The following is a 10,673-nucleotide window of genomic DNA, read 5'->3' as shown; positions in this document are numbered from 1 at the left end:
GTTCACACGAGATGCTCGGAGAAATTTAATTCGAATGAGTTGAACTTGTGTTGATGTCGTGTTTGTATTGATTTTATGTGATGTGGTTCGACCTTTACGATTTGATTCTCTCTATTTCTCTCTTCACTAGAAGAAAAACTGTCTACTATGACAGTTATGTATATCAGAAAATGAGAGAGAGAAAAAAGAACTGTCACAAAATGTAAAATTTCGCGTTTTTGGCGGGAAAAGACGGAATTTTTTGGATAATACATTCTGCGACAGTTATTTGATGTCATAGAAAAAAACATAAAATAATATTTTTTATTAAAAAAATAATAAATAAAGATTAGAAATTTAGAAAATATTTCCCCAAATTATAAACCCTTATTATTTTCTCCAATTCTTCTGCAAAATCTCCATCTCCAATCTGATCGTCTTCCATCTCCAATCCGACCATCTTCCGGCCTCGTCACCATTCGCCTCTACTCCTGGCCGTCTGTTCACTCTGGTGTGGCCATCTATTCGCTCCGATGTGTCCATCGTTTTCATCTTCTCCAGTGCTGCCATTCGTGCCCGCCATCACCTCCTCTGCCGGTAAGCTTCTATTCCTTCTCTCTTTGTCTTTCTCTCTTTGTGAATATTGTGTATTTCCCTTTCATAAACATTCCAACAATCCAATGTCTTTATACATGAGTTTCAACTACCCCTCTTCTTCTTACCCAAGTCAGAAGAAGAAAAGTGAAGGAGGGGCGAGTTTTTTTTTTTGTTTTTTTTCATGGTGGAAGTTTGAATTTTGAAAGTGGGTGTTCAAATGTCGCTTCATTATCCTAAGTACACGAAGAGGGATTATGAGAAAATGGAGGAAGGTAAGTTGAATTTGCTTCTAAAACAATATGGACTCTGTTTTGATGGTACCCTTAAGGGAAACGAGCATTTGCTATTGGGATGTTCTTATGGCCTTAACAACTTTGAATTTACCCACCATGTGTTTGATGAAATTCCTAAAAAAAAAAACTATTAAATTTTTATGAACTCCAACTCTGCCCTTGGTCTTGATTGTCACATCTTATGTTTCTATGGATGTTTCTTAGTGTGCTGAGAATGGTTTTTCAGGATTCAATATTTAACAAAAACGTCTACATGCTTGCAAGGTTTGATTTTCTCTATTTTTCTTTGAATTGGTGCTTACCTAGTGATTTTAAGATATGATTTGGAGTAGTGTAAATGACTGATAATTTGTGGGGATTTTCACTTAATACATTTAGGAATTTCGTTAGGTTTTATCTTGTTGTACTGTAGACAGAGGAAGAACATAAGTTTTCCTTGTTGGGATTACAACAAGATTTCTTGATTGATAGGATTTTGGAATCATGCAGAAAAGTTGAAGTATTCTCTTATTTATTTCTTGAAATCTTCTAAAAAAGAACATCATCAATCAATTCTATCTTGAAACTTAAACAAGATTTTTTTTTTGGTGAGATTATGAGAAAATATGATAGTAGTTTGTGCTTGTAAGGTGTTTGATGATATGTGTCTGAAGCTTTAAAAGTTTTTTTCTTTTTCTTTTGCATTGTGCGAGTGTGTTCTATGATTTGATTGTTACACACACTGAAGCCTATTTTTAACTTAGTATATTAGACTTGTTGTAATGAAGTTTAGTTTGGCAATTGGCAATTCACCATTAGAAAATTGTTTAATTTGTTTTTATTGTGCTAGTTGCTGTCATTTTGCAGTTTGTACAAGTATTTGTAGCTAAGTCATGTCAATTCATCTATATGGTGCATAATGGTTTTTTAGTGTACACTTTCCACCCCTCTTTCCTCCTTTTGGATAGAAGTTGCTCAAAATGTTCAATCTCGTGAATTAATTGTTTCCCTGTTTTCATAGGCAGGAAGCGTGGATGTTCAATTATATATACGTTTGTTTAGGAGCTATTTTTGATACCCTGAAATCATTTGATTCATAGACCTATTATCTTTTATGTTATGAGTTGGTCTAAATGTATATTTTGTTGTCTCCATTAGACTGAGGATCCACTATCTTTTCATTGTAGATAATATATGGGTCCTCGAAAATGTTCTGCTCAGTTTTCGTGATAATTTATGTTCCAGACTTATGATGGAATGATTATTGGAGAACATTCTAGGGAATCAGATCTAGATGTAAGTTGAGAACTTTATGTTTAGACTTTGGATCGAAGTTGTAATTTCTACTTGATTTACATGGTAAGCAATTTTCTTTTTTCTAGGTTAATCTTGTAAGAACTAAAGAAAACTTACCAATATCCGTTCTGCTTGCAAAGATGAAAACATGAAGCTATCTCCACCTCGACTTGTATGTTATTTCTACATTGAGTTCCAATTGTATATATTTTAGTGTTATTGTGAATCCATTATCCAAGATGTAGAATTCAGTTCTAGAACGTCAGGACACGAGTATGCTGAAAAGCTTTATTATCTTTTCCTAAGTATGATTACTCACACTAACATCTAATTCTAAACTTAAATGCAGAGATGAGTCTTGAAGAAGCGATATGATACGTTGCATCTGATGAACTTATTAAGGTAGTTTATGATTTATTCATTCAAATTGTCTTTCCCAAGGTCAATATAGCCCCTTTATGTTCACTAAAGATGTTGCAATTAATTCACGATATTGCATTTGGGTAAATTTATGCTTTATTAAGGTAGTTTATGCTTTATTCATTCAGCAATGGAGTTGGTGCCATGTTTATGCAATCCAAAGGGACTTGATTTACATGATGTCTAAGGAATTAGCCTTTTAGTTGAAAAATGTAGTCTCATATTTCCGGACAGTTATTGTCTGCTTTGTCAGACATCTTTCTAAAGTCTACAAAAGATGATGGTTATTTGCAGGCATGCCTCTATTGGTTGAAAAATGAAAACTTGTGCTTTTGTGATAGGTTGACTTTGTTATTAGTTAGGTTACTTCAGTTGTTGGTTCATAAGCATATTGTGGTAGTTACTGCTAGTTGTCTTGTGTATGTTTGCACTTCATCCATTTCTTTTAATGACTTTTGCTTCTTCTATGTCTTGGAGTTCTTTTGTTTCATATGGGCTAGGGTATTTTGTATATTCTATATATTCCAATACTAGTTCTATTTGAACTATTTGCAGCCCCAATTGGTGAAATTTCTTCAATATCAGATAAAAGTATCTTGTCAAATCTCTTGGGGAAGACAATAAAGTTAGAAACAGAGGATTAGGAGACACACCCATAGAGTTTATTAGAACTCTTGCCTAAAAATTAGAATTCTTCATTCCAAGCATCCTTCCAATTATAATTTTAAAACTAAACTAAATTTTCAAATGAAACAGGAAGATGGATCTCTTGCTAGTTTCTTATTCCTCAGATCCCAACCTAAAAATAATCCAAAGGCCTCCCTTTTTACTAGCCAGCAAGGTCAATATAGCCTCTTTATGTTTTCTTTTAATTTTTAGGCATACTTATAGCAACTGTTAACAATTTTTCTACTGCTACAGATTCCAATAGCATTGGATATGGCTGTTGAATTTCGATCCAAAGATTCTGACCTATGGAAGCACATTTATGCAGATGAGTACATGAAATGTGAAGTGATAGAGTGTTGTGAATCTTTAAAAAATGTCCTGAATGTTCTGTTTGTTGGAGAAAATGAGAAAATGTTCCAAACTACATTCCTACTTATTGAACCAAACATCATCAAATAATAATAGTTCTTTCGTTTTTGTCAGTTGCAGTTTTTTTTTTTTTTGTCGACTTTGACACTTGAACAAGTTTTTTTTTATTTATGAGGATATATTAAGAATCTTGCTTTTAAGGCTTCCTCTTTTCTCTCTCGCTTTATTTAAATGATAGTAAATAGTTCAAATTAGTTTATTACAACAATGATTTGTATGTAGTTTCATTTATAATGTCAATATATCAAAATTCTTGATTAATGTCAATATATAATGTCATTCTCAGCTACATTATTGTCATTCAAATGGTTCATGTAATGGTGGAGCGGCAAGGAGAACAGGAAAAAACCGTAGTAAATTGAGAAATTTGCAACAGAAAATAAATGACGTAATAAATGAATTTGTGACAGTTATTAATTGTTTCAATCCGAAAACGATGATAGTTTTTTAATAAAATAAATTGTCACGATTGCCCTATATGTGACAGGAAAAAAATGTCGTCAATAGCAAAACAATGACATTTTTATACAAAAAAACTGTCGCGATTAACATATTCATGACAATTAAAAAATGTCACAATAAATGAATTTGCGACATTTATTTAATTGTCGTCAATACACAAATGATGATAGTTATTTGTTGTCATAAAATAAAATATGACAGTTATTTGACGTCATTGAATTCTGATTAACGACATTTATTTCATGTCATAAAATAACTTATTGCGACAGTTTTTAAAAACTATCATCAAAGGACTTTCCATGACTCCCGCTTCTATGACTGAAAATAACTGTCGCGAATTTCGTTTACGACAGTAAATAACTGTCGTCGTAGACCACTTTTCTACTAGTGCTTGTTTAGAAAACTCTGTCTTTTTATCCACTGGATCGCTAAATTTTGAAATTCAAAAGGGTATATTTGAGGCATAGAATGAAGTAAAAATAGTCCACTCCGTATTTGGAGTAAGGTTTAGTTTTAGTTGGGATTAAGATTAGAATTCCAAATAACCTTTGTCACTATGCATTCGAGACGACACAGAGCGATCGACGTCCTCAAATAAGTTAAGGAGTTAGTTTTACGTGAAAATAGAAATTGCCACAATCTTTTTTACGGTGTTATTGGACACTGAAATAGAGTAAACAATTTTTAAATAACATCATAAAATATATGGTCTACAAAAACTAGAGTTGAGTTCGAGAGTCATTTGTATATGAGGAAAGTGTTAGAACCCCACAACACCTGCTTAGAAAATAGTGGCCAAATTTCAAATCTTGAATTGAAAATATTCTTTAATTTAAATTAAAAAAAATAATGTCTTATTTTATCCCTCATTACCTCAAGAAAGTGAGAAATCAGTACAATTTCTCAAAATCCATCCTAGGAATAACCTTCTAATAAAGAGATTTTTTTTTAAAAAAACAATAATTAAAATTATTTTTTCTTGGGATCAAATCTTAGACTCTAAAAAATGTGATCACTCACCTCAAGAATTCAAGGAAATTGGACTCCCAATTATTGTAGAATTTTGTTTAAGAAAAATGGTATAAGTTATTAAAAAAGATCGATTAGGAAACCTTATGAAATCACATATTATATTTTGAACATTTGAAAAAACATAAAAATTATAACTTTAAACAAAAAATTTCTAAATGATTTAAAAAGAGTATTTATTTTAAAACATAGAGAATTTTAAAACATAGAGAATTTTAAATTGAAAAGATTTTAAATTATTGAAAATTTTAATTAGAAAGAGTTAAAAATTTTAAATAGGAAACAAAATGAAGCTTAATAGGAAAATTATATAAGTAGAAACAAACGTAAAGAAGCATCGTAATAAATTATGTAAACATAAAATAACATAGGGAGATTTTAATAAAAAAAACATATTGGAGTTCGATCTCGAACTCCCAAAGAATCAACTACTCACCTCAAGAATTCTAAGAAATCAAACTCCCAAATTTCTTAGATTTGGTGGTCGGAATTTTTTTTAAAGAGAAATTAATTGAAAATATTAGATATAAATGACTATTAATTAGAAAGAATATATTAAATGAATCATAAACAAACATACAAACATTTAAATAAGCATATTTGTACAAAAGCGTAAAATAAACAAGAAAAGAAATAATGATAAAAAAGATAAATAACAAAATGTAAAGCAAATATGTATAAATATATATATATATATATATATAAAGAAACTCACAAGGTAATAAATAAAGGCTAAGAGAAAAAAGAAAAAAAAAGACGGATAACAATAAATAAAAACAAGAGGAATAATATATAAAAAGGAAAATGTGAAATCCAAAATACTATTTAGAAACCCCAAAAAAAAAATTTCGACAGGGAAATGAGAGATATTTTGTTCCACCACAAAGAATTATTTGATTTTTTTTCATTTCAACGAATTTACATGATACTTTAGAACAAGAATTTCTAGGATTTAATTATTCATAAAAGTGGAGTCATCCTGTTAACTAGCTGCGTTGGTTTGGTAATAAGATAATAACGAATTGAAAAAAACTAATGGCTTGGATTATGTATCAACAGTCAATGCCCGATCGAGGTAGAGGATAAGGTTCCATGGGAACAATTATTTATTTCTATTTCAGATTGTCTCTTTTTTTAAGAAAAAAAAGCGAGGAAGTGGGGGGAGAAATGACAAGAAGATATTGGAACCTGTAAGCTCTACCGTACAGTTCCAACTAAGTTAGTGTGAGAAAGATTGAAGATTTTAGGAGGTTGCTAGAAAAGGAAGAAAAAAAAGGTGTCGTAGATCTTTTGGTCTTTTTAAAGAAGATATGGAGGTTAAGAGAAGTAGAGGCTATAGAGGTTAGAGATTCAGATGAAGAAGAGAGGATGTGAAGTTGTAAAAAATTGGAGGATTTTTTTGTGCGGTCTTTTTCTTATGTTCATCTTATAGATGAAGAAAAAGAGATTATTTATAGCCAAAAAACTTCTCCAAATGGTTAAAAATTTAAAATGGATAGTTTTTTTTTTTTTTAATTTGAAAATAATACCAACGTTAGCATTCATCTCAAAATGACATGGAACCTTTATTAACAAAATCAATTTAAATTTTTTTACCATATTAAGAAATTCTTCAAGCAAAAACTAATTAATTGGTTTAATTACTCTAAACAAACAACCCATCAAACTTTAAAAGTAATTAAATAACATTTTTTTTATAAAAAAAATTTAATCACAAAATAAATAAATAAAAGTAACCAAATTAAGACAAATTAATATGATAATTGAATTAATTTTTAAATAAGGTTGGATAAAATTAGGTGGCTACAACCTTTACTGTTATTTTCTCAATCCTACCTAAGTGGGTGTTTCTTTTGAGGGTTGAGAAGTTCATCAACCAACTTTTGCACACCATTTTTGTTGACCATTGAAGTCAATCTCTAACTATTATTTTTTGTGACTTCACCGACAAACTTTGAGCGATTGTTGCCACCGATCAAACTTGATTTTTTAAAAAAAAAATAAAAACACTTTTAAAATAGTATTGCCAAACACATTTGTGTCTTTATTTTAGGAAGTATTTAAATAAAAATGAATTTTTGGAAAACATTTTTATACGTCATTTCAAATGCCCCTCTTGCTTTAATTATAATAATAATTTTTAAGATACACTTTCTCATTCTTATTTTTTGTTCGATTTTTATAAACTTATTATTATTATTAGATTATCTTTTTAAAATTAACCTTTCCTTCATTTTAGAAGGTAAAATGCTAGTGTGTGTCTGTAACGACCTAACTTTTTATACTAAAATAAAGTCATTATCTTAAAAATAAATAAAAAATTTGACAATTTCTAGAAAAGAGAAAAACTAAATTTTTATTAAAAATACCAGAAGACATGTTGCAGCAGGTTTTACAAGTTTTTAAGAAAATAAAAACAAATAGATAAAAATATTTAAGCTCAAAACACTGAAAACAAACAATGAAAAGCGGAAGCAAAACTATGTCCCCATATGACATGTCACGAATCCTTCTTCGATGACCCAAAATAACACCTAAGAGAAACTGGTCTTCGACAACCCAAATGAATGCCTAAGAGAAACTGGTCTTTGGTAACTCGAAGGAACACCTAAGAGAACCAGGCTATAAGTAACCCCGTTGAACCACTCATAAAACATATATTGGTGGTCTCGTCGAACTCACACAGTCATAAAAAGATTTTGATCCCAAGGACACCTCATATGGTACGAACCTAATAGACAAAGTTAACATAATACTCATCCATAGCATGCACCATATCATAAACATCATAACATCCTAACATGGCATGAATATGTTTCATAAACATAGTTATATCAGACATATCAATCATATCAGTCATAACATCTTAGTCATTTATATCAGTAGAGGTGAAATTGGGTTGGGTTGGAAGACATTTTCAACCCAATTCATATTTTCGGGTTATTTAGATTGGCAACCCGAATTTAGTTTCTAATCCAACCCAACTCAACCTGTAAAATATGGGTTGGGTTGTCGGGTTATATAGTTTTTTTTTTTTTTTTTCATTTCTAGTTTCTAATGGTTATAAAAGTTCAAAATTGTTACATTTAAATTTCAGACATATATAATTCAAAATTTCATAGAATAAATTCAAAGTTTATATACCTAATTTGTTTTTTTATTAAATAATATATATATTATATTAATTCGGGTTGGGTTGGGTTGAACCTAATTTTTCAACCCTCCAACCGAGACAAACCCAACCCGAAAAAATCAGATTTTTTTTAACCCAATCCAACTCATATTTTAACCTAACCCAACTCAACCCTTATAATATGAGTTGAGTAGTTCGAGTTATTCGGGTTCAACCCATATTCTGACACCCCTACATATCAGTCACATTATGCATCTTAGCTACATCAATGCATAATGAAAATACATGAAAACTCTTGATATTATTTTCGAAGATTTAGTAGTAGAATCTTTTACTTGAGATTAGCTAAAAATAATTTTTTTCTATCAATTATATTCCTAACTAAAGCACGTCCTAAAGGAAAAATAACTTAATTTAATAATTTAACATTTGACTAATAATTTTAAAATCACCTCAAGTCAACTTACCCAAAGTTGAGGTTGAATTCCAATTCAACCTTGGCTCGAAAAAATAATACATAACAAATCTTCCAATTAAAATTTAGCCACGGAACCATCAAGCCAATAATAATCCAACTTAAGTCCATCGTTACCAAAAGTTACCACTTAAGGGTTAAAACCAAAACTCACATCAAAACTCACCAATAAATGACTACAAGGCCCAAATGGCTACAAGGAAGGGCAAATAGCTCACTGGCAGCATGGCTTGAAGGGAATGAAGACCAAATACGACTTGGCTCACAACTAAAAGAGAACGGCTTGATTTGGCTTGGTCAACCAAAAACGGCTTGCAAGGGGGGATCGGCTCAAATTGTGCACGCGGCTCTCGAACAGAATGAAGGGATATAAAAGCCCTATAGCAACGAAAGATTTTACAGAACCATTCCTCAAATTAATTTAGAAATCCCAAAATACCAGTACATTGACAAAATAATTAAGAAATTAGTTTTCTTGATAAGCCTTAAAGGCTCAACATGCTTTCTAATAATAGATTAGAGAAAGAAAAACTTGCTTGTTTATTTATCTAAATCTACAAAATAATTATCTAAATTGGGGCACCATTCGTCAGAAATCTTCCTAGTTCTTATTCTTTAGGATGAGATTGACTTGTAAGAACCAATTGAGATGAAAAAAATATTTAAAGAGAATTTTTATTTTTTACTTTTGTAGATGGCAAAGGCATCAACTTTCTTTTCTTGATAGATTCGTTCAAGAAAACAATTTTCTTCTAGATATTTATAACTCTATGTTCTTCTTAGGAAAGAGAGTAAGAAATAATAATGAGATTCTATTAATTTAAAAAATATTAAATTAATAAAAATTTAAAACTTATTAATTAATTAATTATTAATCAATTAATTAAATCATATTTCATTCATATCTTATTTAATGGATATCTCTACTATTTTATAGATTTATATTAATTAAATTAAATTAAACTAAATATTAATTAATTCTCTAACTAATTATTAGCTGAATTAAATATCTTATATTTAGCTTTAAATTAAATTTGAATCATATTCAAATATAAGTTTCTAACCTAACCAATAATTAATTTTAACATGAATTCAATTAACATTAAATTAATATTTGAACTCATTCAAATATTTTATCTCTCATAAATTAATTTTGAATCATATCCAAAATTAAATCTATCTAATAAAGTTTGATAAACTTTATATTATAATCTATGACTAGACATTAAACTAATTCTCAAAGTAATGTTGGACATTTCAAATTACAACAAATATAAATAAATCTCATTACTCTTTACGAGCCAAGAATGAGACCTAATGGACCTAATTATTTGTATGGTAAAGAATGATAGTACAAAAAAACTAGATACGAACTAAAATAACCTACATTTAGTTTACATACTGTTATAATCTAGACAACAATAATATGCACTCGATACATAGAATATATTAATTAACACCTCAAACACTTACTATAATAACATAATCTTGATCCAATGGAACATGGTCAGTAGAATTAAAATAAAAATAAAAATGATGATATTGATGATTAATTTGGGAAATTAGAAGCAAGTTGTTAGGATAATTTAATCCAAGAGGGATTAATATAAAATATTTAACACTATTGGATCCTCTTCACTACTTCTCCAATTTATAACACTATTGGATCCTCTTCACTACTTCTCCAATTTATAGTCTATTACTCCTTTAACCTTTATTTGTATATTTTACTTTGTTTTTTCTTTTCTTTTCTTTCCATTCAAACTTTTGGAGCTATTCATAATATAATCATATGAGATGAGGATTGTGAAAAGAAACCAATCATTTATGGTAAATATTTGTTTAATCAATTTCTTTTGGGTCTACTCAATTTTTCTTTTAAAAAGTTATATTAATATTAACAAGTCAAACT

At 29.5% G+C, this 10,673-nt stretch overlaps 1 long non-coding RNA gene across 6 annotated transcripts; it reads left to right on the top strand.

Annotated features, from left to right (window-relative positions):
• The first annotated feature begins 365 nt into the window (after window positions 1–365).
• LOC116403383 lies at window positions 366–3,806 on the top strand. 6 transcript variants are annotated; one of them, XR_004216162.1, is made up of 7 exons: window positions 366–848; window positions 1,096–1,133; window positions 2,036–2,144; window positions 2,231–2,316; window positions 2,494–2,546; window positions 3,321–3,405; window positions 3,486–3,806. It is a non-coding gene; the product is annotated as an uncharacterized LOC116403383 (long non-coding RNA). The 6 variants fall into 6 exon arrangements; XR_004216161.1 differs by having other exon boundaries at window positions 366–576; window positions 1,096–2,144; XR_004216163.1 differs by lacking the exon at window positions 1,096–1,133.
• The last annotated feature ends 6,867 nt before the right edge of the window (window positions 3,807–10,673 follow it).

Source organism: Cucumis sativus, chromosome 4, assembly GCF_000004075.3.
Source record: "Cucumis sativus cultivar 9930 chromosome 4, Cucumber_9930_V3, whole genome shotgun sequence".
NCBI lineage: Eukaryota > Viridiplantae > Streptophyta > Magnoliopsida > Cucurbitales > Cucurbitaceae > Cucumis > Cucumis sativus.
The sequence above is the reverse complement of the archived record's forward strand: the minus strand, read 5'-3'. Positions and strand labels throughout refer to the sequence as shown.